The 14,442-nt window shown below is 40.5% G+C and overlaps 1 protein-coding gene across 3 annotated transcripts in view; it reads left to right on the top strand.

Moving 5' to 3' along the window:
• Positions 1 to 4,286: 4,286 nt before the first annotated feature.
• POT1 (protection of telomeres 1) overlaps positions 4,287 to 14,442 on the top strand; it is an 86,779-nt gene continuing 76,623 nt past the window's right edge. For all 3 annotated transcript variants that reach the window (XM_067315513.1, XM_067315506.1, XM_067315498.1), the window contains exon 1: positions 4,287 to 4,353. The gene's annotated coding sequence lies outside the window, so the exon portion shown is untranslated. The remainder of the gene's footprint in view (positions 4,354 to 14,442) is intronic.

Genomic DNA, 14,442 nt, shown 5'->3' with positions numbered 1-14,442 from the left:
GTGTTGCTCTTTTTTTTTTTCCATTATTCTACTCCAAGGATATGCGTCATACTAACACATTAACTTAGTGGGAAATTATATAAGTTATATTTATTTTTGTAGTAGCTTTCCTAGCCATATAAGCCTATAAGCATCAATGAAGGAAGCACAAACTTCTGTAGCTAGTCAAACAGATAAGGTTTTAGATAAAGAGCAACATTTCTACATTCTTAGAGCTAGGAAGCATTTCACTTGAAATATAGAATAAAAAAGATCTAGTATTGTTCATTTCTACAGAAGGCTTTTGGGTGGCTACACCATTAGAAAATAAAATGCTATTGATAAATTAGTTAAGAACACAACCACAGAGAAAGCATACTTAATGAGTGCATTAAATTTAGAAAGGAAAAATGCCTCATTTCAAACAAAGAAGCAGATTTAATAATGGGAAAAAAACCATGGAATTGCCACAAGCAGAATCATATCACAGTAGCAGAGACTTTCTTCATATCCCTGCCTAAATTCAGGCTCTTGCTTTTTCCTGGATCTTCTCCCATTTTTTCCTTATCCCCTAGATAATGGGGAAAATTGTCACCTGCTCAGAATGAGTCTTTCTTCACACACTACTTCATTAATAAGGTATGGGACCTGGCTTCTTCTGGCCAGGTCCAGGCCATATCATGATTCTGCTCTGTAAGAGTGCTACTGAAATACTAGCAATGGTCTGTGAAAGTGTTCCATAGCTATCATATCACATATACAATCCATAACTTATATCACTTGGTCTAACAAAAGATGCTATCCTTCTTTAAAAATCCTGCTCCTTAAATTACCATAACCATTAAATACACCTTGAATGTATGTTCTACTTATTTTTACATCCACATAAGCTACTTTATAAGTGAGTTTCAGCCAAGTATAGAAGCCTAATGTAATATAAAGAATTACTTATTTTAGCAATTTTAGTAATTCTTATATACTTATTTCACAAGACTTTAATTCTGACCTCTGCATTTCAGGCTTGCAAGCAGTGATAACAAAAGCTCATGAATCTGACTGTCCTTTACAGCAGGAAAATCATTTAGGTACTGTGTTTTGTAGTGAGAAACACACTACAGCCATATGATTCCCTTTTGATTTGCTGTACATGAACTGTGTTTAGAAAGATACAATTAGTCAAAATGCATTCTTGGAAAACATCTAGAAATTATCAAACAGTCATCATTTTAGTAATTTTTATAAACTAGATTTTTAATTTCTATTACCATATCAGGTCAAACAGGTAACAGATTATTTCAGATGTACTGCAAAAGATCTCTGCCTCATAACTGAATGAATTTGGTTTGTGTCCATAAAAATCTACTAAAAAAATCAAGTGCTGTTATGCAGAGTTAAAGGAGCAAAAATGGGTTGCATTTACTTGTGGAGGTATTGGGAAATAGTTTGACATATTTTACTCTTTTACAATAGCTCTCATATGAAATGGCTGTTTTTTCTGAGTGCTGCATTATTTATAATCTCATTTACAATCTCCTGACCATATATTTTACATTTAACATTGTGCCAGTGGCCTATGAAATGTCTTATGCTGAACTTTGAAAACATTATACAGAGACAGCTGTTATTATGGAAGTAGCCTGTATTCCTATAGGACAAGTCTCTTGCTATTGTCTACTAAGATGTTTTGAAAAAAATAAGGCTGGACAGTTAGAATTTTCAAAATTGCTTACGGACTTGACTGTCACTGTAACAACATATTTTTCAAAACACATTTGAAAATCTTGCCCAATATTTTCAACTAGCTCCAAAAATTAGAAAAACTATGAGCTCAAAGTTAGTTTCCTAAACCAGTATTTAGCTGCTTGTCTCATTAAGACAATAGTCTTCAGGAGTTCCTATGACTACCTATGAATATAAGGCTTCTATTTCTGAAAGCTTTGATTCGATGTCTTTTGTTATATATATTTTGGAGACGCAGGGTGAAGTTCTGGACTTGCGGAAGTGAATGGAGAGTTTTTCATTATTTTCAGTGGAATCAGCATTTCAATTGTATTGGGGACTTTCAGGAATTCTTAACTGGTTAGAAGCACAGGCATCAGTTACCTGTGGACTCTTTTAGCAAACCCACCTTTCAATGCACAAGTTCAAGAAATGATAAGGCTGCCGTATTACTATTTATTTATGAAGTTTCATTTACTAGTGAAAACTTTGGTATGGCTTATTGAAAGCCACACAGCAAACCAATGTCAAGAACTGCACTCTGGATTTCTTTTTTCCTCTGCAGAGGTATTATTTTCTACTATGATACTGGTAACTTCAGCACATTTTATGATTACTGCTACTAACATGAGAACATACTCTACATTCTTACCAGAACATAAAAATTACCTTCTAATTTAATATAATTTAATATACTGTTCATCTAACTTCTCATATTGACTGTTCATCTGATTTCTCATATATTCTATTGGCAGCAACTGCATAATTTTTGAAGATATGTGAATAACTGAAGAGGAAGATGACTATCATTAAAAAAAAACAAGAGTGTCTTAAAAATTCAGGAAAATCAGATTTCAGGTTAAATTTACAACAGACCCAACAACTGTTCTGTTGACACAAGCGACACAGAATCTATCTTCTTTTAGTAAGATTCTACTTATATACAGCTTCGCTTTCCTTTGTCTCTATTGATTGTTTATAGGATGGCGCATATAAAACTCAGATTCATCTAGGCTTGAATTGATATTATAAAAAACTGTAAGTCACACCAATCTTGTCACCTACTCTGACAGGATAGTTGGCCTTCTACTTCACAGATGTCTCCAGATGGCCAGATCATTAGTCCTCCAGGCTACTGGGCATGCTACCAGTTCCATCTTACTCTGTCTTCCCCTCTATTTGCAAGAGACCAATTATATGGTCTTCAGCTCAACAGACAGATAGAGAATCTACTTTGTCTGGGATGCACCAAAATGTTTCTGAAAAAACTGGAATTTTTAGCCTTCCATAATTGAACTGGGACATAAAAAATTGCATGGAAATTCTTCATCCAGTCAACTCTAATTTGCAATACAGAGAGAACAGGAAGGGCTTTTACTTTCAAGGTAACTTGACAAAAACAGAGGACTATAAGCAATCTGGAAAGACTCAGTACTATTAAACACAGTGGTTTTCTTTTCCATAGAGTGAAAACAAGCAATGCAAATGCAAAACAAGATGGTGGTCTATTTTTAGCATGCTTGTATAACAAGGTTTTAATATTATTTTTGCTTCTAACGAAGCACACTATACTAATGCCCAATGGAAGGTATGTGATTAAAATTCATTGAGAACAGTGACAATCTAAAGAAACCTGTTTCAGAATAGGCTGTCAACAATGACAATGACAAAGAGGCACAAATGCCAGTGAATCCCTCTCCAGATGACTCCTGAACACAGATGTATTTAAGTTCCAATTTTTGAGTCATAATACAAAGTATAACTAAAACACCTCAGAGACTTAACTAATACAGCTTCAAAATGGGGGTGGGAAATAAAAGATTCAAAGGTAGGGAAGGGAAAAATGATTTCCCGTGGGAACATCTTGTTAAACATCACTAAGCAATGAGAAACATAGCAATGAGAAACATAGTCCATCCCACATAGCACGGACTGCAGAAATGAGAAAGCAGAGAGATGGAGAGCCGGCTGGCAGGAGACACGTCTCTGAGGTACTGGAGTCAGGAAGCCGAAATCCCCGAAGAGGAGGCTTTGCCGCTGCGATGCTGTGCCACGCGTGCTAGGATTTTGGCCTGGCGCACAACGCAAACAAGACTTTGGCGCACGTCAGCGTGCTCCACCAAACCCCATCAAGCCTGAGAGACCCTCTGACAATCGCCAACGGCTGTTTCAGCGCCTGGCCTGTTGCCTCAAGACATCTAAGCGACAAAACCCTCCGCAGCAGCCAGCAGCGCTTTCCCCCAGCCCCTGCAACCTCCGCAAGTGCCGGCGGCGGCCGCGGCGACCCGGTTCGCGGGCGCTCCCGCCCTGGCGCTCCGCCTCCCTCCGCGGCCCGCAGGGAGGCCATCCCAGACAAGGGGGCTGCTGCCCGAGGGGCGGCTCGCAGACCCGCGCTGTCCTCCCGCCCAACCCCGCCGAAGGGACAACCGCGCTCCCGCCGCTCCCAGCGCTGCCCACCCCAGCCCGGCGCCCTTGCCGCTCCGTCCCGCCCACGCACTGCGCATGCCCGCACCGCCCGCCGGCGGAGGGGCGCGCCTGCCACTGCGCATGCGCAGGCCCTCCGGGCATGCTCTGTGGGCCGCGGGCGCGCGGTGCGGGCGGAAGTGGGGTGGCGGCGGCGCCGCGGCGGCTTTTCCCCTCGGCGCCCGGAGAGAGGTACCGGCGGGCCGGGTCCCGGCGCAGCGGGGTGGGACCTGTGCGGGAGCAAGGGGCGGCAGGGCTGAGGGGAGGGAGGGCGGCCCGGCAGCGGAAGAAAGGCTTTTGCAGCCCGGAGGTGTCCGGCCGCCTCTGCCTGGAGCCTGGGCCGCTGCCGCGCTGGCCAGCTGGCGTCTGCCCGGGCTTGCCAGCCAGTGTGCAGCCTGGAGTCCCCTGCGCCCCTCTCCCTGCCCTGCCGCCGCCCTGCGCACCGTCTGCAGGGGAGACTGAGCCCCTGCTGTGGCAGACGGTGCCTCAGAGGGCGAAAGTGTCTTTCTCTCGTAGTACTGCTGTTTGAGCTCTGTGCAGGCACTGAGTAGACATTATTATTACTATTAGTAGTAGTAGTATTATTGTTAATACATCTAAGCTAATATATGTAAGCTCTTGCTTTTAAAGATTTCAGCTTCTTGCAATTGCTGTAGAGACTGTCTGAAGTAACTGCAATTCACATCCAGAAAGGATCTGCTCTGCATCACTGTCCTCCTGAGGTACAGACCTCGTTTTGCAGTGAGTGGCTGCTTTCTCACACTGAAATTGTGTGGTGATATGAGGCAGTGTAAGGGTTCATTCAGAGCTTTCCCCATCTGATAACATTATGTGAAGTTACGGCCTCTTCTGCCGCATCTCCAATTAGTAAATTCTAAGTTTAATAAGCCAAGGTAAAGGAGTCTGATATTGTGTGTGTGTGCCTCTCTCTCTCTTTTTTTTTTGAGACTTCTAAGTGTATATTTATGAAAGGATCTGTAAGTACCAGCAGCCTTATTAGCGTTAGGATGTTTAGGTTTGTGGTCAAAAGATATGGACCAGGAGACCTGTATCAGCAGCAAGCTGAAGGCTTGTACTTAAGGGAGCAAAACGAGTCACACTGCTGTCTTAGTTTCTCTTTCTGTCTTAGTTAATTGATGTGGTGTTTCCCCTCCTTAGGATTCTCAAAGAGATCACAGGTTACAATACTGGATTGTATTCTAAAATTTTTAAACTACATACTTTGTTCTTCATGAATAGTCCTATTGCTTTCATTAAGATGAAGACTAATCTTGTCACTGCTTGTGGGATCAGCTTAAATTGTAGTTTTGTGCTTACTGTCTTATTTAGTGGTGTAAATGTTCATTTTTTTAATGAGAAAATTGAACAGAATCTATATTAATATGAGTGCATGGGTGTGTCTACATTTGTGTGTGCTTTTAAAGTGAAGCATTATCTAATTGAGAGTTGTTTTATTTTTTTCATAACCCCAGATATTGCATTGACTAATACATTTGTTTATAGGAGCTTCAGAAATCTACCATATTGACTGACCATATTGATATATGCTGATGGCTGTTTTTTCATTCTTTGGGATGTTTTGGCAAGGTTTCCTCCAGAGATTCTCTCTGTTTTGGAGAATGGCTTTATGTACTTCTCTGCAAGTAGCACCTGCTTTTATGGATATGGAATCTCCTCCTGTGTCTGACTGCTACAGCCTCCTTGCCCCAAAATGGCATTAATCACCTTTATGGCATTAATGTATCACTGAATTATTTCCTGATTATCGAGAAAGAAGTAATCTTCCCAACTTATCTCTCACTTCTTTAGATTTCTTTTTTTTTTCTCCTCCATAGCTAATTTCTTCCTAGTTGCTTGAAAAAAAATTACATTCTGTAACACCCTTCAGAGGAACGGAGATTGCAGTAGTCAATTGTCAGAAAAAACACATTTAGAATACTCCTGCCTGCATAAAAGCTTTTTCTTGTCCGTTAGTTGTCGTGATAGCAAAGGTTAGGACACAATATTGTGTATCTTTGGTTTGAACAGGAAAGGCTAGAATATTGAGTGGATCAGAGTAATGTGGATGAAAAGCTGTTAACTGTTTGCTTTCCTGTGCACTGGACTGAGGTACTATTATGATAAGCCATACTAGAAAAGTGAATCCAACTGCTGATAACTTCTTTCCCCTTGAAGTTAATTCTGGTGCCAAGATAGAGGTTATTAATATGCTTATTTTTCAGCCTTGTTCTTTTCAGAATTAAGGGCAATTGAATGCTTCAAACTTCCTCTGTTTACAATGTAGCTGTACTGTACTTCATTTATCTTCTGAATTTTTTGCACAATGAACTAAAAATGGTAAAACTTGCCTTTCAGCTTATTATTTATAATTTATGGTACTATTAGGAGCTCAATTTGATTTTTTTTTTTATATGTATTTTGATGAATTGTCACTGAAGGGGATGGCAAAATCATGATATTTCAGAGAACTAGACGTGGAAGACAAATATGATGGACCTATTCAGGGAAAAAAGGCAAAGGGGAAAAAGTCTTGTTTTATAGTCTCCTTGTCCTCTTTTCCAACAAATGCTTGTTTCTCTTGATGGGGGGAGGAGAAGTGGTGGGAGGAAACAAGACTTTAAATGTGACTACCTTTAAATATCCTTTTTTCCTTATATTACTTGGTCCTTCCTTGTTTGTCCTTAAATATACGAGACCTATGGGTCATCATTCCACTGCCAGTGAACTGAGTCGTCTTTCTGATTTGACATCATCTATGAAAGTTCAGTTGCTCTTCATTGAATCCCAGACATTCTCCCTTCTCAAAAAGAAAATGACTCGTATAGCAGATCTAATTTGAATCCTGTTAAAACTAATCATTGGCTATAAGAATTCAGCAACTTGCATGTTCAGAATGTATGTGGAGTGATCCCCAGTTCTACCAGGAAATCAAATTGAAACCTCTGTCATAGCTAATAAAAAGTTTTGCACTGCTAAAATGTTCCCAGTATAGGCAAATTGTTTTCTGGTGAACTGTGGTTTAAGATGGCTTTAATGGTTTTAGAGTACATGTTAATTTTCCCCAGACAGTAAGGACAGCACTGTTGCCAAACATTTCTGTGGTTCTCTAGTGGACTGCAGTAGACTGTTCCACTGTTAGAAACTTAAAAGTCTAGAAAATTAGTAGATGGAGAATCAAGTTTAAGGCAGAGCAGCAGACAAGTTCAGGGCCCATAGCCATCCTCAGTCTTATATTTCACTTGCTTAGGCAAGTGGTATATATTGCTTTCTCTTCTCCCAGGGTGTTATTTTGGGGTTCTTACAGAAGGAATAATCTTTCATGTAATTCTTTCATTACTAAAATTATTAAGCTTTTTGGTCAGACTCTCCATGTTCTTGTCACTCTCAGCTATTGGAAACCAAAGTGTTGTAGGTCCCCCTGCCTTCAGAGACCTTCTCTTCCTTCCACCGTGCGTGTTGTGCTCCCAGCCTCTCTTTCTGCTATTCAAGCAGTGTTCCATGATGCTGTCTACCTTTCTTGCAGGCTCCTTGTTTTTATGCCAGCATCCCCTATGAATAGCTCCATTTATGCCACTTACAGACTTGATCAGCAGAATGAAATTGGAATGATTCTTGTCAGTTTTATGCAGTCACCCTTTGAGAACAGCAGAGATACTTGACAGACTTGTTATTTTCACTTAGCTGCTATTCATGAAAGCTGTAAACACCAGGGAGAGCACTAAAGATGTCTGCCTGGGAAGCCAATGTTGTATCTTTTTTGGAAAATTTGGTCTTGCAGCTCTCAGAGCTGGATACCCATGTCTTTGATTTTTAATTGCTGAGAACCAAAATCTGGGAGCTTTGGTGGTTAGAATTTAAAGATACATGACCTGATTTTTCCTATCTACAGAAGTTTAAGATCTGAAAAAAATCTTATTTCTAACTCTGTTATTTATATGGATTTCCTAAATTGTGGAAGTATACAGTAGGCAAGTAGTGTAACATGCAAGCCACTTACCAAATTTACAGATAATATCCAGAATACAATCACTGTGTTCACTTGTGTCAGGTGCATTTACTTGTAGGTACATCTTATACTGGTTTCTGACCAAATATTTCTTGATGATGTGATTTTTTTTTTTTAATTTACATTTTTAAAAGTTACTGTAAGCTGTGCTAGACTCAAGCTTAGGAGTTTGAATGTAATTTCTAGTTTGTGTAGACTGAAGTTTTATAAATGTGGCTATGTTTACATGATAATTCATGTGCGGGGGGGGAAAAGCATCTTGTTTTGTCTTTTTAGATAAGATACACTGTAATGACCTAGTGGTGGTTTAGTTTAGAGTACAGAACTTCTGTTAATACCTGCCAGAGGCATTTTCTATGGGGGAATACTGTTCTTTAAAAAATAACAACAAAATAAAACTTTATGAAATCATGTTATTTGCACCAAAACTTACTTGAAAATCAAGATGGTGATGACATTCTATTAGAATGCAAACAGAATACTTTGTTGAGTTTTTTTTTATTTGGAGTGATCTTTTTTCACTTTTTTTGTGCATAGGTTATTTTTTTAACGTTGGATTGAAAAAAGGATAGTATTCCTACTTTTCCATGCTATAACATTGTGAACAATTCAGAACTTATCTTTTGAGTTTTGTTTGCAGGGAATTTGAAATCAGTGTTTTGGGTTTTTTTATATGTGGCTTAACAGCAATCTGGAAATGCTTTGCGCACTGGAATTTCGATTTTGTGCAAAACCCATAGTTATGGTCCCCCAAGAGCTGCCTGATTGCAAGCATGGGCAGTACCTACTGCATCAGCTTATGTAGAACTCCTTCCTTTGTAACCTCGAAGGCACGTGTAGAACATTTGTCCCACTGAAATAATCAATGATGGCCTTTCTTAAATGAAAACTGTAGAATTTGAGGGTAGTCATCTCAAAGAGATGAGTTTTTAAACCTAAGTTCCTCTCTTTCTTTTGATTTAGCAGTGATCTTCAAATCATAACAAAATGCATCTTGCTGTTAAATATCTTTGTGGAGAAAAAAAGAGAAGTGTGTTTAGTTGCTCAGTTATCTTGGGGTACAGAAGTAAGAGTTGATTGTGTTGGAAATATGTGTAGCTTCCTATAATGTTGCTGGCTGAAGCAGTGTTGCTGATTAATTTTGAAGGTGTTTACTCAATTGTTTCTAGCTGGAATAGATCAGCTGCTCCACCTCCCTGGAATATAGTGTGAAGTGGGTATTTTCAACTGAAAAGTTTTGCAAGACTTCTAGTTGCCTTTGCACTAGAGGCTTGAAATCCTAGTAAGCTATGACAATGCTGTCTTGGTTCATGTTTGAAAGCATTCAGATACCTGCATCGTTTTGGCATTTACCCTTAAGTTCAGTTAAGTGGTGTTTTATAATGTAAGGAATTCTATATAACTACTGACTAATAGCTCACTAGTTAGAGCAGTAAACAGAGATGTAAGAGACTTTGCATGTGGCATTTATGGCATTTGCTCTTCCTTCAGCTGAAGTAGAAATTAAAACCTAAATCTGGTGTCCTACCTCTTAATTGCATGCATAACAACAGTCATGCCTTATGCTTACTCCTTTCTCAGTGGTCTTTGATAAATTTAAACCAGAGCTCTGTCTCAGTTGCTATGTGATATCTCTAAACAGGTGTTACTGAAAAATACTTGCACATAAATGCAACTTCAGATACATTTTAGAGTTCTTCACCCTAGATTCCCTTCTTGCTTTCCTAAGGTCATCTTTGAAGGAGAAAACATTAATTCAGTTTTTAAATTTCATGGCATGTGTTACTGTGGAGCACAAGGGCATGTGCAATTTCTGTTAATACAATGAAAAGATAGTGTTTAAGGCTCACCTAGTCAATTACCTTATCTTATTTTAGTATGATGGCACATTGTGGTTATTTTCTGTGCAAACTTGGTTTGCTTACCTTCAAGTAAGGTTAAGATTAAAAATAGAATACTTGCATCTTTTCAAAATGTTAGGTCAGTTTTGACCTAATGTAAAAATAAACACATATTTCCACTTGTCAGTTTCTAACTGCTTGGTCGTTCCATGATTTTAGACTTGCCATAGATCTAGCAGCTTGATTTTTTTTTTTAATTAGTCTTTGTTTTCTTTTAATTGGTTTGCACATGTCTCTTCTAAAAAAAACAAAACAAAACAAAAAAAGCAGCCTTTTATTTTGTGAAATGTAGATGTGTTCAACTGTGCTTAGCTGACAGCATTAGTCAGACTTACCTATGCTTAAGTATCTTCTTGTAACTTCAGAAAGGATGTTTTATTAATTCTTACAGCAAATAATGAATAATATCAATATAATAATAAAGAAATAATAGAATGAACAGAAAATAATTCAGCAGACATATACTGGCATGAGTAGAAATTACACATTCTTATTCTCTTCACTTAGACTGTGTAGACTTCAGCCTCATTTAATGTAGGCCATCAAAATCCTGGTCCAGATATGCAGTTAGCAATTTCCTCTTGAGTGTTTTTTTTTCCTCTTTTTTTTCTTCAACTTTAATATTGCAATGTATAATAAACCTTAATTCGTCCCTACAAGTCTGAAAGATGAGATCCTGTTCCAAAGACATCAATGAAAAAAATGCACGTTTAATCTAGGCCACTACTATGACATTAATTTGGCCTTTATTTTTGTTTTGTATTTATTTTCTTTATAGTGGTTTATGCAGGATTCAGTTTTCATTGACATTAACATGCATTAGCACTGAGCTGTTCTGCAAATATTGCTCCCAGAAAACAAAAGCTAGGTAGTCCGATTAAAATTGAGTTACCTGATTTAATGAGAATTTATTTCCAGATTACCATCTTTCTAGTGCACTGCATAACGAGAAATTCAGTCGAAACTCTCATCCAAGTAAGCGTACAAATGAGAAGTCAAGCTTTAACAGCATTTTGCTTTTAACATTTCTGAATGTTATGCTTGACTTCGCAGTCCTAGTCCTATTTTAATTTAATAAATTAAGACAAGAAATAAGTAATAGAAATTAAGTTGTGTAGAAGAATAACAGGAAACTCAGTGTGGTTCTCATCAAGACTTCAGTCTGTAGTAAAATACCTGTTTTAACACAGATATCCATTAACTGAGCTATTGGAATAGCTGTAATAACTCAAACAGTGGTAGGTCTCTTAACATTGGCAACTTGAGAGGTTTGACATGCCCAGTAATCATGCAACTTCAGTGCTATTTGTTAAAACTTTCAAACCCTCAAGATGTCAGGTTTTATTCCCCAGTCAACTGGGTGCTGGAAGTGAGCACTGATTACTAAATACTTGCTCCTACCTGCTCCTACCATTGATCTGTGTCCTATTGTGTATCCTATAGGAAACATTTTAGAGGTTATAGACAATCAATACCTTGCAACTTCATTCAGCTCTCAGCTCATTGTGGTGAAGGTACGTGGGGAAGTTGTGGCAGGACTGAAAAATATGTCAGATATGAAGTTGACACGCCTTGATTCTCCTCTCCACCCTCACATCCTCCCAAAAAGCCAGCCTTGAAACCCAAAACTAAACTTGGTTAAAAGCCTTTACTGCTGAGTTTTTGTGGATATTACTATGTCTTTTATAGATCTTTGGTCATTGGAAGTGGTGAAGGAGGCTACTGAGATTTCAATTAGAGATTTGGGAGCCCTAATAGGAATGTAGCATTCAACTGTTTAATATTGGGTAACCGGCATTTGATAATACTTGAGTTGCATCCCTGTTAAAAATAAATAAATAAATAAATAAAAATAAGAGTTACCTTTTTATGATGCGTTGAAGCTCTCTGCTTTGCTATCTATTCCAGATATTTATTTTCATTGTTTGTGGGTTTTTTTGTGTTGCTTTTAGGAGAGTAAAATTCTTTGTGAGGTAGAAGATTCTCAAAAGCTTATGTAATTAGGCTTGAAGGGTTTTTGTTTTGTTTTGTTTTGTTTTTAAGGTATAAGCTAACATGCTCTACTTTGCAATTGGGACAAGTTAACATTGTACACATAGATAATTACTGAGCTGAAGGTTGCTAATTTGTGGCTCTGTAACTAATTGTTGTTCAGTTATGTGTCACTATATAAATTCTTACTGCATGTATCCCAGGTAACAAACTTTTTGAGCCATCTCTCTTCTTAGTAGTCAGCTGCTTAAATTTATTTATTGGTATTTGGTAAAGTATGCCTGTTGTTCAAAATGTAAGCAGAGCAAGAGATAGACAGGGTATTCTCGGAGACTGTGCAGCTTCGGGAGTCCCAACCCCCTGCAGCAGTGGAGTTGCCAGAGGGCTCTGTGCCGTGTGAAATGGTACATCATAACATCATAGAAGAAGGCTGGAAACTGGTCACTGCTCGTGGGAGGAGAAAGGCTCCTACTCCTCCTGAAGACCTGAAGCTGAAGAACAGGTTTAGTGCCCTCCAGGATGAGGAGGAGATGGGCATGGCTGCCAGGGAAGTAACCGGGACAACAGACCCTGTGCCCTACCGGAACACCCGGAAAAAGCGGCGGGTGATTGTTGTGGGGGACTCCCTGCTACAGGGGACGGAGGCATCTATCTGCCGACCTGACCTCTTGTCTAGAGAGGTTTGTGGCCTGCCGGGGGCTCGTGTGAGAGATGTCATGCAAAGACTGCCTAGGCTCGTCCATTCTTCGGACTATTACCCACTGCTGCTCTTCCATGTGGGCGCCAATGACACCAAGGGCAAACTGCAGACCATCAAGCAGGATTTCAGAGCTCTGGGGATGGTGGTCAAGGGTCTGGGAGCCCAGGTCATCTTCTCCTCAATCCTGCCAGTGAGGGGGATGGATGAGAGGAGGAGGAGACGGACTTTCCAGGTTAATGACTGGCTGCGCCGCTGGTGTTGGCAACAGGGTTTTGGTTTCTACGACCATGGGACCCTGTTTGAAGATCAACAACTGATGGCGAGAGATGGGATCCACCTCACGAGGCGGGGCACGCGGGTCTTTGCCAACAGGTTGGCCAACCTGGTAAGGAGGGCTTTAAACTAGGAAAGATGGGGGAAGGGGAGAGTTATAGTGACAGGGTAGTTGGCAAAAGACTGCTCAAGTCAGGATGCCTCCAACAGGTGAATGCAGCCAGGGAAGTGCGCATGGGATGTGGCTATGGAGGACCCTCTTGTATCCCTCCTGGGAAACCTGCATGCTCGATCACCTCCCTGAAATGCCTGTACACCAATGCACGCAGCTTGGGGAACAAACAGGAAGAACTAGAGATGTGTGTGCGGTCGCAGGGCCATGATCTCATTGCCATTACAGAGACATGGTGGGATAGCTCGCATGACTGGAGTGCTGTCATGGATGGCTACGTACTTTTTAGGAAAGACAGGCCAGGAAAGCGAGGTGGTGGAGTTGCTCTTTATGTGAGAGAGCAACTGGAATGTATGGAGCTGTGCCTAGGGGTGGATGAAGAGCGAGTCGAGAGCTTATGGGTAAGGATCAAAGGGCAGGCTAATAGAGGTGACACTGTTGTGGGTGTTTACTACAGGCCACCTGATCAGGATGAGGAAGTGGATGAGGCCTTCTACAGACAGCTGGAAGTAGCCTCACAATCCCAGGCCCTGGTTCTCATGGGGGACTTCAACCACCCCGATATCTGCTGGAAAGACAACACAGCTAGGCACAAACAGTCCTGGAGATTCCTGCAGAGCATTGGTGACAACTTCTTGACCCAGGTGGTGGAGGAGCCAACAAGGAGAGGTGTGCTGCTGGACCTCGTACTAACAAACAAAGAAGGACTGGTGGAAGATGTGAAGGTTGGGGGCTGCCTTGGCTGCAGTGACCATGAGATGGTAGAGTTCAGGATCCTGCGAGGAGGCAGCAGGGCACCAAGTAGGATCGCAACCCTGGACTTCAGGAGAGCAAACTTTGTCCTCTTCAGGGACCTACTTGGAGGAATCCCATGGGTGAGGACCCTGGAAGGAAGGAGTGTTCAAGAGAGTTGGTTAATATTCAAACATCACTTCCTCCAGGCTCAAGAGCGGTGCATCCCTATGAGTAAGAAGTCAAGCAAAGGAGGCAGGAGACCTGCATGGATGAGCAAGGAGCTCCTGGCAAAACTCAACCAGAAGAAGGAAGTCTACAGAAAGTGGAAAGGGGGACAGGCCACTTGGGAGGAATATAGGAATGTTGTCAGAGTATGCAGGGATGCGACGAGGAAGGCTAAGGCCCGTTTGGAATTAAATCTGGCTAGAGATGTCAAGGACAACAAGAAGGGCTTCTTCAAATACATCAGCAGCAAGAGGAAGACTAGGGAAAACGTGGGCCC

Source organism: Apteryx mantelli, chromosome 1, assembly GCF_036417845.1.
Source record: "Apteryx mantelli isolate bAptMan1 chromosome 1, bAptMan1.hap1, whole genome shotgun sequence".
NCBI classification, from domain to species: domain Eukaryota; kingdom Metazoa; phylum Chordata; class Aves; order Apterygiformes; family Apterygidae; genus Apteryx; species Apteryx mantelli.
The sequence above is the reverse complement of the archived record's forward strand: the minus strand, read 5'-3'. Positions and strand labels throughout refer to the sequence as shown.